Source organism: Ammospiza caudacuta, chromosome 9 (assembly GCF_027887145.1).
Source record: "Ammospiza caudacuta isolate bAmmCau1 chromosome 9, bAmmCau1.pri, whole genome shotgun sequence".
Lineage (NCBI taxonomy): Eukaryota > Metazoa > Chordata > Aves > Passeriformes > Passerellidae > Ammospiza > Ammospiza caudacuta.
Genome location: NC_080601.1, coordinates 24,276,854 through 24,291,883, shown reverse-complemented (window position 1 = coordinate 24,291,883; position 15,030 = coordinate 24,276,854).

Here is a 15,030-nt window from a genome sequence, read left to right as displayed (position 1 = left end):
CTGAGTGCTTGTTACTGCCTCCTTCTGTTTCGAGCAAGCAGATCATGTTTTCAGACTATGTCTTCTAATCTGAAATATTCTGAGTATTTTTAGTATTTCCTACTGGCTTTAAATGGATCCTACAATTTTCCAAGTGTTAAAGGCAATCCAACTCTGCATAAAAGGATTTAACAATTTAAAACCTCAGAAGGTTTTTCAGTAGCAGTAATTGCTCTTTCACTTGCTAGTATCTCCCCAGAGGTACAGTTATAAAATTAGTGATATTTTTAACACAATTTTGCACAGGCTAGACAAAGTTAGACCTTTTGTATATTTTGGATATACATTAGCAACTTTAACTTCCTTTTACAAAATTTCTCTTCCTTGGAAATGTCTTGATTTACAAGCAAAGAATACTACCATGTGTTATTTTTAGAGAATTGAAGCCATGTGGGTCTAATTCAAATTATTTCAGATGCATGTGGTTTGCAAACGGAAATTCCCCCATAAACCATTAGATATTGATGAGTTTCTCCAGTTAAGAGTTAAATGAGTCAGACCACGGTCTATCTAGTCATAACAATTAGAGGCAGAAATCATTAATAATTTAATTTAATTATAATTACTCTTCTGACTGTGGCTGGTGTAGAAGATTGCAAATAGGAAATGCTCACATAATTATTATTCTGAAGATCATTCAGGACAAATAAAAGTCTGAAAAAGATGTTAAATCTCTTAAAGGACTCACTTTAATTATTTTAAAGTCATACATTAATTAAGGTGTTTACTTATTAATCCTTGGAAATTGAATTCTGTACTCAGAATTAAGTGCTGTAATTTTCTTGAGTAACTAAGAGCTGTGTTTCTCATACATGAGAGGCTGAATTGCTCAACCTTAACTTTAGAATTTTCTATAATAACTTGAGGGATGCTGACAATTAACTCACTCAAAAACTTCTCTACGCCTCTAGCAAGTTTTGTGGCTCTAACATTCTCTCTGTTTAGAAATCTTGTTGGCCTAGTTTTTTTGGGTCATTTACCAGTCATGGTCTGCTGCTTCATTTCTTACTGGCCCAATTTATCCATCTGGAATTGAAGCAGAATGTAGACAGAATTGATTCTGTGGCTGCCATTGCATGCCAGCTATCATAACCATCTGAAGTTGAAGCACTTTGACATTTGTGGCTACTCTGGAGAATCCCCTTCTCACAGGCATAAGGGATGTGGGTGTGGACTGTTCTCACTGCTTTCTTTTCCTTACGCTGCTGGCCCTCTGAAGGTAGTAAAGAATCCTCACAGACCTTCTTACACATCATGCCTCTCCTTGGAATATCTTTATCGGTCAGAGTTTTAGCTATCCTAATGAAAAACATTTTAACAGCCTAAAACTCAATCTGCAGGTTCATGATTTTGTTCTTTAGCTCTCGTGTGCACCACATTCCTCTTCCTACCCTCTCTTGGGTCACCCATATAAAGCCCACACTAAGCACTTCATCCTCAAGCAGAGGATCAGCCCTAGTGCTTGTTAAAAAATATATGATTATGGTTCAAATATTTTTTCCTAGAAAAAGTAATGTTTTGAGGTACATGGAACACTTTAATGATGCATGAAAGAAATCGGGTTGTTTAGATTAAGAAAATGAATAGTGCAATATATTCAAAGGCTTTTTCAGGCTTTTCAATGCTTGCAGGTCCCTTAGAGCCAAAAGAACTTCACTTTGCCTTCTGTCCTGCAGTGCCCAGGGAAAACTGACAATCCTGCATCTTCAGCAGAAATGCAGAAGCAGAAAAATCAGAAAATTTCAGCAGAAATCTCCCTGCAGATGAAATAATGCAAAGCCACAGTTCTGCCACAGCAGCTCGTAGAGTGGCCTGGAAGGGCACTGTTTCAGGAAAAGGAGAGGTGCCTTCCAGATTCAGCTGTGAGCCTGCTTGACTTGGCTTTGCTCTCTCCCTCCCACTCCCTCACTGTCTGTGCAGGCTGTGAGAACTGTCACTGCACCAGCTGGAGCAGATTTAAATTTCACATGGGAAGTAAAATGTTGGTTATGACAACGTGAACAATTTTCCCATTGTGCTGCAGCGTTAACAATCACCATTCCCTCTCTCACGTGGCTCCAGCTCACAAACAAAGCCCAGCATTGTTGTTGTAACCAAGCCTGAGTTTTGGAAGCTGAAGCCATTTGTCTCCTACCTGGCTGCTATCTTCTCCCACACTGCTTTCTCTGGGTTATTTGAAGTTTCTCCTCAAGCTCTTAACCATTTCTGTGAGGTGGCTCTGGCCATGATGGGTTGCCCTTTTCAGCAGGGAGATGTCATCCTCTGAGCTATAAACTCAGCAGTCTGACTGATGGCTGTTCCTTAGCTGCTGCAGAGACTGATGGATGCACCTGGTTCGTTGTGGCCATCCAATTCCAGTGATGTGCAAGGTCTGGGCAGATGTCGGCTGTGAAAACAACTTACCTGTATTTGATTGACTCTTCTCTTTATTCATCAAAGCCTTCTAGAAAAGTTCTGCACAAGCTTTTAAGTGCTGAAATCTGTTCAAGGCATTCTGAATTTCCTAAGCAGACATATGTCATTGATTTAAAGTTAACAAATCTGTTGTCTGCAGCATCTTCTCAAACTACCTCTATCATAAGGAGCAATCATGTGTTTGTGAAATTCAGTTGCCAAATAAAAGATTAAAGCTTCAGGCTTGATTGTGGCTGTTAGCAGCCTTTCAAAGACAGTAAGTCATTGGTCTAAGGTAATTTACCTTTTCATACTGTTGGACATAGAATACATAGAATTTCTCTGAATGCCCATCTGAAATAGCTCTTATCTACAGAGTCACTTATTGATTGCACCTGTGATTATTAGTGTAATTGAGAAGGTCTATTTTTCGCACATTAGACCAAAAATGAAACATTTATTTTGACACATTGGGCTACAGCCATCTGTGCCCCAGCATCAAAACATTTTTTTAATGTTCTATTTCAGCTGTTCCAGTTGGCCTCAAAAGAGCTTAAAATCTGGCAAAAATAGCACCAATGTTTAACTGTGCACAGAAGGTATTATTTATATGTCAGTAGCACATTGTTCGCTTTCTAGGTCTTTAACAGCTGTATGTAATGACACAATCCTTTACACATGCTAGTTTTTATAGAATATGTCACATGGCTCTTCAGTACAAAGCTGGGGGGCAGAAAATAATTTTATATTTTTTCCTTGTATGTAAGACAATACACAGGCACTGCGTGGATTTTCATCATAAGCCAGATACTATATTATTTCATCAAAAGTAATAATGCACTTTCCTGGCATTTGTAGAAAAATTGATTTCTATTAACCTGGGTCTTTTCTTCAGATATTGGGTGACCAGTTCTGTTTAAATCTCTTTGTATAGACAGATAGGGATGTAATATCCCCACGGGCAAGAGCGAGGACTTGGCTCTCAGATGACCTAATTTTGAGAGAGACAATAAGATTACTGAACTGAGGTGCAGCTGATAGGAGAGCCCAAGGCCACCCCTAAGCTTCATTGCAGTTTATGTGATGGAAGGTCACCTCACTTCAGTGTTTGTAAATTGTAAAACAAACAAAAATATCAGCGGTGCAAAAGGCCTCACAGAAACCTCTGTTTTAATCAGAGGCCAGTTCTTTATTTCAAAGGTCTTTATAATAATTCTATTGTAATTTTTAATTTAATATAAAAGAGTACTGGACATAATATGTTTTTCTAAACTCTAAAATTAATTGTTACAGTCAGCAAATAAAAACACAACAATTATTTTGGCTGAATATTTTAGAAGAATATGATATAAGTCATCTGAGAAGTAATAACAAAATTAATGTGACAGTTAAATTTTTTTGGTCTCAAATCCTGATAGAATCTTCCAATTCATAAACAATAAATTCCAGATGCTGCCTGATATGACTTTTTTTCTGTAAAACTAAGGACACATATCAATCTGTAGACACATTGCTTATGAGTTACAGGGAAAATAAAATATCTTCAGACTGATTTTTAAAGGAAAGGCATGAATTGGTCTCCTAGACAAGCTGTGCCAGTTTATCCACATTTGTTGGTGCTGAAATGAAATCATTACGGAAATAAATATCATTCAATTCAAACTCCCCATATTCCATTGGGACAGCAGCATGAGAGGAAAATGGATGTTTCAGATTTCCCCAGCTGCTGTGTCTGTCCATAACTTACTGCCCTGCAAAAGCCAGCAAGTGTCCAGTGTCCCTCTCTTTACTGGCTTAAGAACCTCATTTCAGTAAAAAAAAATCAGGGAAAAGGATAAAATTTATTAAACTGGTTTAAAATAAAAGGAAACATTCTGCATTTTTAAATGCATGTGAAGTAGTGTAAATGAGAAATTAATACTACAAAGTTGAATTCATATGATTCTATGAGCAGTGAGCTGGGCATCAAAATAGCAGCACCAAGATCTGTTCAACTGCAAACTGAAAGCAATAACTGGCTTAAAAAATAGGTAAGCTCCTGTTTCTGACTGCAGTGTTTAACTAAACTTTATTCCCTTCCCTATTTTAATGTCTCATCTCATTGTCTCAGCACATAACAAGTATTATGACATTATTTTTTTCTCACATCTCAGTATTTTTCAGGAAGATTGGGGTTAACAGAAGTGAGCTAAGAAGTCTATTTTTGAGACTGTCTAGGAGCTCACTTTGGTTATTCATGGATGAATCAGCATGCCGTCATCTCCGTAGGTCTGGACGTAAGAAAGGTCTAAAACCCAAGCCCATGCAAGTCACGACTGCAGTGCAAGCCCTTTATCTGAGCAGTGTGAAAGCACAGCCACTCTGCAATCAGATGCAGGCTCAGAAGCAGTCAAGCAAGAGCAGTTCAGCTGAAAGTCCGGGGAAAAAAAAGAAAATCCTGGCCCAAAATATTGTGAAATATAAACAACAAGACCAGTTTTGGTTGCAAAAGCATATGCTGAATGACATGTGAAAAAAATAATATCCTATAAAACAGAGAAGTCTCTGTTTTTCCAAAGGTAAGGCCAGTCTCTCTTTTCCCAAAGGTAAGTCAATTTAAGACCTTTCTGGTTCTTGTGACTCTGCCATACCTGCAAATGCCATCTGCACTGGTGAATTTTCATTGCCTCAGTGTCATCGAGAGAAAGGTGCATGGGCATCTAGCTATATTTATTTAGTCAGCAGCTTCAGTATTTTCCTTTCTCAGTAAAACTCATCTGCCATAAATGCAAGAGATAAAGGCTCACTAGGGATTGTAGAGCAATGCAAATTTTATAGAAGAGATCAGATATTATCTAAAACTCACTTGTTAACAATTCTTTAAAGTCCCATAGGGCAGTTGGTGGACATTAAAAAGGTTTCCAAAGAAATCTGGTGATTTGCAAGCCCATCCTTCAGTACTTTCCAGGGGAAAACCATGTTTTAGCACTGTGCCTCTAATGGGATTCCCTGCAATGTTGCCTAACCTACAGTCTTTGGTGAGGTTACTATCTCAGGGGCAAAATTTTCTGACATGGGTAAATGTAAGATACCGAGATAACATGTGGAGAAAAAGCTTGTATTATTTAAAAATAAAATAAGTTTGTGTAAAAGACTAAAATATTGCTTCTGCCTAGAAAATATAGCTATGTGTTACAAGGTGCGGAGGCACAGGCAATGTTGATGAAGACCAGGGGAAGACTGTAACTGCCACAGTGGGCTGTGTAGAGCAAGCTGAACCGTCTGATTTGCTCACCAAACACCTACATTGCAGAATGACCCCACTGGCTTCCTACCCTGTGAAAAGTCCTTAAGTGTATGTGTGTAAGTATGAGGTCTCTTTCTCATTCAAGTAGATTTAATACATTGATCTGTGTGTGCCAGGTATGAAAACTGTTCTGTATTTGAGCTAAAAATTCATTGCACCTTGTCTATGATTATTATGAGCTAAAACAGTCCATGGCCCCACACCACCAAGCTGGCAGATGCAGCTCGTCCATCCAAATAAAATTAATGTGGTAATATCTGTCCAATCTGGCCCACATCAGCACAGGGTGCCTGAAATATACAAACAGAGAGAGATATTAGTGAGTAAACGATAGTCAGTGTAGATATTTTTTAAATTTTCATGAAAACAGAGAGAGATGAGAGAATATCTGGAGAGGGACCAATTACAAATAACCCTGCACACACATGCATAATTAACAGGATTCAAGAAGCAGTAATGATCATTCTTTTAACACAGTGTAAGTCTGCCTAGAGAGGTGAACACATCAAAAAAACTCAGCATGAAATTTTTAAAAAATCTTTGACTCGTTGGGCTTTGGGGAGATTGTCAGTTTATTAACATTACCCTAATTTTAATTTTGTTTAATGTGATTTCTTTTTCTGTGAAGCTCTTTGAAAAAACTGTTGTTTATGCAAATAAACTACATGGAAAATTGGTTTTGTAACTAAATGACAGCTGACAGACTAGGCTGTAATAGTCAACTGGGAACTTCTAAAGCATGATTTGTTTACTCTAGTACAAATTGCATAGCTATGATTATTAGGGACAGTAAATATCTTAATAGTGGCTATTTTAATTAACAGAGTGCTATGGCTGGATCTCAGTCCCCACTAAGACTGTTTTGAACTGCTCCAGAGACAGCAAAAATAGCCTTAATCCTTATTTCACTACTTGGTCTATTTAATATTTCAGAGGAGTTGGCATAATGAAGGTCAGATTTGTCTCATTCATTTCCTACCAAAACAATGTTTCTTGCTTGACTGTTTGCACAAATCATACATCCTACCATTTTTATCCTCACTGGCAGCTCTGATTTCACTATTTGTCTTCATCTGACTTCATAGGAGTTTTTCTGCCTGGGATGCAAGCCCTTTAAGAAATCTTTCTTCTCCAAATAATTATATTCCATTCCAGTGTTAGATATTTGTAATTTTTAGATATTATTTCTTCATTTGAACAACAAGGTATATTTGTCACACAGTTCTATAGAATTTTTTAAAAAAACCAAACATAATCAGCAGCAACAGTAATAAAAAACCCCAAACCTTTATAACTGATGCATTATCTGTAAGCAATAAAACAATTTTCTCACATTTCCAAATGTAGAAATATGGATGCTAAATAGGCAAAAAGCTGTTGCACGTCGCCACTTTCCTGCCAGAACAAGGTTTTGCCTGCCGACAACAATTTAAAATAGCACGTTATTATGGAATTATGCAGCATCATAGGCAGCAGCTTCATTTCTGAGAGCTTGGTATTCTCAGAGACATCTTTATTAGCTGATCAATATTTGATCATTGTGTTAAAGAAAGTTGTGCAAACCTCTGAGGCTCTGTTCTTCCTCACATCAAAGCCAGTGCTCTGTCAAACCCCCATCATCCTAAAACACAGCTCCTCTGCAGAGGAGGATGAAGGGAAACCAATTCCAGAGACCATGGAAACTCTCAGCAGGTGAATTACCAGGGGCTGAAGGGAGATACCAGCTCTCTCCTCACATGAGTGCTCTCATGAGCAAGTGAACCGCCTTTCAAAATGACTGACTTTGAACTTCAACATATTTTCTTCTTGTCCTCCTTTCTTAGGGTCCTTTCACACCTGTGGATTTCCCCTATTAGAAGGGAGTGGGAATTTGCTTTCTAATCTGCTTTGCTCCGCCCCGGCTGCTCAGACTGCCACAGACAGTGGCACAAATCAGTGAAGATGCTGCAGGGAAAGGGTCATTTGAGTAATTTGAAGCAGAAAAAGCTGGTGACAGCAGTAGTCAGATGAGCAGAGCCTTCAATGAAATATTCCTAATCTAGCTAAGTGAACACCTGAGACTACTGAGAAGTAGTAGAAATATTAGTATAGGAATTAAAATCATCTGAACAACATAAGAGATGAAACTGAATTATGATGCAAGGTGTCAAGGCAGATATAATTAGGGTAACCCAGCTGAGGTAGACCAATAATAATAGGGTGCAACATAAATAGGGAGAGTACACATTGTTCAGGCAAGCTGGAAATTAAAGGCAGGGTAGTGAAACAGCATTATAATGTATAATGTGCTAGTCTTAACAAAAAAGATAATGTGATAAAATGATAAAATGGATAAACTGGATAAATTTGAATAAAAAACAATTTAGGGAAGAAAAAGGTTTGGATGATGATGTCTGCTTTAGCCCCCTAGAGTTTAATTTGTGCTGAATAAAGATCTTCATAATGTTATTAGAAAGAGAAATATTAGCATTAGGGAAGATTTACTGTCTTTATGGAAGATTTTGACCTTCCAGAAACAGGCTTTAGAACAAATATTACTAATAATGGCACAGTGGAGGAATATCTAGCCATAGTAAGGAAAAGATATTTTCACTGAACAAAGGAGGTATAAGAAAGCCATGCATTTAGGAAGGAAAGTAATAATGATGCATTTGGAGTTCAACATTTGAACAGTCACAACATATTTGTGAGTCACTAATGTAATAGGGAAGAAAAAAAGTAAAAGCTGTTCTCAGATACATCAGGCAAACTAAAAAGAAAAAAAGACCAGAATGCTAAACACTATTTAAAGTTTATCTGCAACAGAATAAACAGTTCTGGTTAGCTGTATTTAAAAAAAAGGCATTCTGATAGAAATTTGATGTTAGAGCTCTTCTGTTATTTGACCTGAAAAGTACTTACAAAAGGACAATACATAACAACATTTGAAGGCAGAATAAAGTTTGATAAAGGATGATCTTGGCTTGTTTAGAGAAAATAAATCAGTGCTTCAGGGGGTGGGTAACACAAGGAAAGGAAAAGAATTACTGAAGCATAAATTATACCATTGGCTTAAAACAACTGGACCTATGGTAATTCAAATATAGAATAAAGATCATTAATCACTAGAAGATTTAAATTCTCAGACACACCAAGACAAAGAACACAGTGAAGTTATAAAGCTGTGATTTAATAATTGAGGTGGTCACTTCAGGTGATCCCTGCATCCAGGAGAGATTAGGTGATTTTGATTATTGGCACCAATGAACAACTGGGATATTTTATCCTGAGATTTAGCATACTTTACAGAAAAGAGTGATTTCCAATTTGGTTGTGAGGTGACTGCTTTTCATTACTCTCTGATCTTACATACCTTGTCACTTATTTGCATAGTGCCACAATAAATGTTCTTACAGTAACTAAGTCACAGGGCTTTCTTTATATAGATTTATTTGAGTGCATTTAGAAGAAAAACGCAAAATGAGAAAAAATTGTTATGATATGTTATATACTATAATTCTATTCTAAAAATAAAATTTCACAAATCAAATGGTTTTATTTATATTGTGTTACTATGGTGATACAGTATGTTATGCTGAGAGAAAAAAAGGCATTTGGTTAATTGGCTGCACACACTCATAATAACATAATAAAAGGGAATTAAAATGAGTATGCAGCTCTCTTAAGGTGAATTCATATGGGGAGGGGCAGCGATGTTGCTTGGTCTGTTCAGTCTGGAGAAGAGGAGGCTGAGGAGAGACCTCAGTGCAGTCACAACTTCCTCATGAGGAGGAGGGGCAGGCCCTGATCTCCTCTCTGTGGTGACAGGGACAGGCCCTGGGGAAATGGCCTCAGGCTGTGTCAGGGGAGGTTTAGGATGGGTGTCAGGACAAGGTGCTTCCCCCAGGGGCTGTTTGGGCCCTGGAACAGCTCCCCAGGGAAGCGGTCACAGCACCAGCCCTGAGAGAGCGCACGAAGCCTTTGGACAAAGCACACGGCGTGTGCTCAGGCACAGGGTGCGACTCTTGGGGATGTTCCTGTGCAGGGCCAGGAGCTGGGCCTGATTATCTTTGTGGGTCCCTTCCAACTCAGCACATGCTGTGATCCTGCAATTTTATGATTTCCTTTTCAAGTTCAAGAAATGTGATTCTTGCTGGCTGCAGATTCAAGTGGACATCTCTGAATTGTTTACTTTGTTAGCAATGCTAACTACAGGTAGCATTTCCTCTAGAAGTCAGTATTTTTCTATGAGAACTAAGCCACTACGGCACAATTATTTGGGAAACTACAAAAGCCAGAAATAAAATTACCAAATATATTGTATGGCTAGTGTTTCAAACATCAAGTGCAAGAGCCTCAAAGTTTTATAAGCCCCCTGGGACTTGTTACATAAATAATATGATACAAAAAATAACTTTGACCATGGTATATGATAAAGTGTCTAAAGCTATTGCTTTTTTAGATCATAGTAAATCCTAAATGACCTGTGTGATGGAGACTTGCTTAGAACTCAGAACTGTTTATGTTACAGATATATGATGAAATGGAGTGGAGTTTCTGCTAGTGAGGACTTTTAAGCTAATGTTAGAGATGAGGGAAACAACCATCAAGATAACCAGCCTGGTCTTTCTCAGCTGGCTCTGTTTTCTCTAACTGTAATCCCCTGTTATACAATGCAACGCCGTACACTCTCTCTTCACTAAAAACCATCTCTCACTCTTAGTGCCAGGTGTTCCCAGGCAGTGATCAGGATTGATGACCTTACAGCATGCTCTGGCTCATCACCCCAGAAGCTCCTCCATGCTTTTATTGAAGGCACCACCTTTCTGCTGAAACTCAGGGCTAAATGCATCAGCTATAGCTGTCAGACCTCTCAGCATCACCTTGCAGAAGTGGAGCATTCAGGCACATTAGGAGGGCTACAAAAATGAGCTGGTGACTAGAGAGAAGCAATAACCCATAGAGAGTCACCTGCAGACTGTCAATTAAAGCTGCCATCCCGCAGCTGAACCTATTTTGGCCCCATACTATGGGATTGCTTTCTGTTAATGCATTAAGTGCAGTCAGGACATGTGTCCTTAATTTTGTACCCTGATAGCTTACAAAAACCCAGCTATGCATTGCTTTGGCTTGCTATGCAGTAGAATAAGTAATTTTATGACTTTGGGAACTAAAGTCCTTACTCTGTCATTCACTAAGAATTCATTTGCCAAAAAGATCAATCTAGGCTGTTCTTGTATCAAACAAAAATATATGTCTGAGCTAAGTTGCCCCAAATGAATCATAAAATATAACTTAATAGGCACATGCATCTGTTTCATGGAAACAACAGGGGAGAGGAAAATTATGTGAGTATTTTAAACGTGCTTTAGTTATGATGAGTTCAATTGTATTTTGATAATGCAAAATTGAATTTATAAAGAAGAAGTTAAAAAATTAGCTTCTTTTTCTCTTTTGATTCCCCTTCCTTTCTTATTTTATGTGTATTTTAATGGATTGCTATTATGAGAGAGATTCTTTTTTGTGTGTTGCCCCTGACATGCCAATTTGTTTGTATTTATTTGTCTCCTGAAGCTAAATTCAGAATTGCAGAAGCACTTCTGGCAGAGTCTCTCCTTATGGTTGGTTTAAACTACCTAGACCACTGTAATACTGCTGTGGTTTCCAGGAATGATGTAAAGAGACAATTGACCTTTATTTTCTGCCCTCAGATACCTGACCTCATGGTCCTCTTACATGGCAGAGGTCAGAATTTACCAAGATGAGCATTAACTGCTATAGAGAACAAAGAACTAAGGTAAGAAATATGAGGATTATGGAAAAATATAATATATTTCTATTTTGTGATACTGAAGGGTGAATATTGGCTTGTTTTGTGCCTTGCATTATCCAGACAAGATTTCTTCAGTCTGTCACCAACACAGCATCTTGTCAGCTGTGCTGTCTGTCTTGCAGGCGCAGAAATGTCATTTTTGCTTTCATCCCTTTTTTCCTGGCAATACAGTGGGAGCATAAAAAAAAAGTTGTTAATGCTGAAGAGAACATTGCTGCAACACTCAACAAGGACAAAAGCAGGCATCTGAGAGTCATAGGATGGTTTGGGCTGGAAGGGACCTTTCAAGGCTGTCGAGTCCAAACCCCTGCACAGAGCAGGGACAACTTCAAGATCAGGCTGCTCAGAGCCCCGTCCAACCTGACCTTGAGTGTCCCCAGGATAGGGAACCACCTTCTAGGAAACCTGTTGCAATGCTTTGCCACCCTCATTGTAAAATAATTTCTTCCTCATATGTAGCCCAAATCTACCTTTTTTAATTTAAAACCATTAGCCCTCGTCTCATTGCAACAGCAATAAGCCCTTGTACACCCCCCTAAAGCACTTAAATGCTGCAATAAGATTTCCCTGGAACTTTGTCTTCTTCAGGTTAAACAAACACAACTCTCTCAGTCTTTTCTCATAGCTGAGGTGTCCCAGCCCTCTGATCATTTATCTGGCCCTCCTCTGGACTTGCTCCAATGGATCCCCATCTTTCCTGTGCCAAAAACCCCAGAGCTGGATGCAGCACTCCAGGACCTCCCCAGGTTCTTCTCTGTGGGGCTGCTCTTAATGATTTCTTCTCCCAGTCTGCACTCATGTCTGGGATTGTCCTGATCTGAGTGCAGCATTTTGCACTTGGCTTTCTTGAACCTCATGAGGCTCAGGTCCCTCTGGATGGCATTCCATCCTTCAGGTGTGTCAAACCACCACTCAGCTTGGTGCCACCTGCCAATTTGCTGAGGGTGCACTAAAACCCAGTGTCGTTGTCATGGATGAAGATTTTGAACAATTTGAAATACCCTGAGGGGTACCACTTGTCACAGGTTTCCGTCAGGTCTCTGAGCCATTGACCACAACACTCTGGATGTGACTGTCCTGCCAATTCCTCGTCTACTGAACAATCCAATTATCAATCCCATCTCTCTCCAGTTTAGAGAGAAGGATGTTGTGGGGGACTGTATCAAATGCTTTACAGAACTACAGACAAATGCAATCTGAAGCCTTTCCCTTGCCCACTGTCCATCATGGAAGGCCCAGGGTTGGGCAGGCAGGATTTGCCCCTGGTGAAGCTGTGCTGGCTGTCCCAAATCTCCTCCTGTCCTCCACGTGCCTTAGCAGGATCTGTTCCATGATCTTCCCAGGCACAGAGAGAAGGCTGACAGGGCAGTTTCTGGGGTCCTCCTTTCTACTCTCTAATAATTGGTGCAGTGTTTGCCTTTTTCTTGTGTGTGTAGAGTGATGTAGCTGCCCAGCAGTGTAAAGCCAGTTACTCCGTTGTGAGGTCACATTGACGGCAATACAGAGGAAGCATGAAATTTGAACATGAGGTTCCAGCACACAGGCTTTTGGAGATTCCTCAAAGGGACAGATATAGTAACCAGGAGGCTGAGTCATTCACAACTTACTTGAATTTCATGAACTTCACTGGACTGCAAGAGATTCCATTCTACACAGGGAAATTTTCATTCCTAAATGCTATTAGTGTGTTTTGGGGTTTTTACACTGATTCTTCATAGATGCCAGCATGAGGGCAGACTGCAAAAATTTGATTTGAATAATAGAATTACTGTAACTGTGAAATTTGGGGCTTTCACCTGTTGGATTTTGTTACTGGATTAAGAAATTTTCCAACAATAATAGTAAAAGCTCCTTGCTCTATCCTTTCCCTTCTCTTTCCCCAGTGCACATTAATAGCACTGACAGTTGTCAGCATCCCCTTTGTCATCAGTGCTGACAGGCAAGAGGATGTACAGAGAAATGTGTTTATTTCACCAAAATAAAAGCTTGTGATGATCATAACTCTAATGCCTCTGAACTGTAAGTCATTCCCCCTGAAACGTCAAATAATGTGAGCTGAACAGGGAGAGAAACAACTTGGTCACAAAGAGAGGAGATCTTTCCTTCAAAATAAAAGAAAACTAAGCCACCCCAAACACACACACAAAAGAACATGAGTTACAGACATTGCTGTTATAGCTAGAGCTTCCCAAAGTATTCCTTCTCTCACAGGATTTCTTTTTCACAATAAAAAATTTTGAGCAAGACAGACATTTGCCTAGCAAATGGCAAATGAAATCTGGAAAACATTCAATTTCTGTTTTTATAAATGTGTTAGAAAAACCACTTTATATTGAGAAGGAAATTTTCACTGTCAGTCTTTCAAGGACAAAAACATTTTCTTACTGCTATAGGTTGTAAACTATGACAGTAAAATTAGCTCCTGGGAGGATGAAGGTTCTCTTGTACCAAGCTGCAGCTACACTGATGGTTTCATACTTTCAAAGATCTTAGGAAGGCCCCATATTTGACATATCATGGCTATATAAAAATTTTACAGTTGTATATTAAAAATAATTCTGACAAGAAACGTTTACCAAATGTCTCTGAAATTCCAGGTCTCTGTTTGCCTACTGTTATGTGAAGCTCTCATTTAGTTTCATGGACAAAGTGAGTGTAATTTTTCTTATTTTAGCCATGAGTAAAATTGTTTGATAAACCAGAAAAGGCTTGATATAATGAAGTGCAATATAAATTATTTTATATAACAAAATCAATATAAAATAGGGTTAGAATTTATCTGCACAAACTTGCCAAGGAGATAGTGTAGCCATTTCTCCTCTTTGCTGTGGCATTTCAAAACTCTGACCATTTTAGTGAGGAGTGAAATACTGGTCTTGCTACATTATGCATTCCTGAGACCAGCCCCTTATAACTCATTTTCACATGGGGTTTGGAGGCCAGAAGTGACTACCTACTCTGACTGATATGTCAGAGCCCAGTGATCATTTTTGATTAATAAATATTCTCCAGAAAGCAAATTGACACTTTTCATTATTACTCATTTCAGTAGTTTATCTTAGAACCTGTGCTCTCTGTACAATGTAAACCTTGTTTTCCACTTCCGGTGAGAATTTTTGATCCCTTCCAAGACTGTTCTTGGTGAGCATGTGGTCTCCTCTTTAGAGATGAACATATTAAAATCCAAACTTTTGGATTAGCTAAGCAAATTTGTTTTGCTAAGTTGTTATTTGGTATTTCTCAGGGTTCTACCATCATTGTTGTGATGCTGGTTTTGCAGTTTCTTGGCATCTTTTCTTTCTTATGCTGGGCACCAGGGCTGTGAAGTATTTTGTATTGCTCTCATATTGCAGCTACTGGTTAAAAAAACCCACATGTTTCTATACAATAATTAACTTGTATTTATAGGGTCAGTTCCAGCCAATCTTCAAGATAATTTTAAAGAGAACTGCACAGACATGCTTTTGCCCCTCCCCTTGTGAAAGCGATTTAAGTTAAA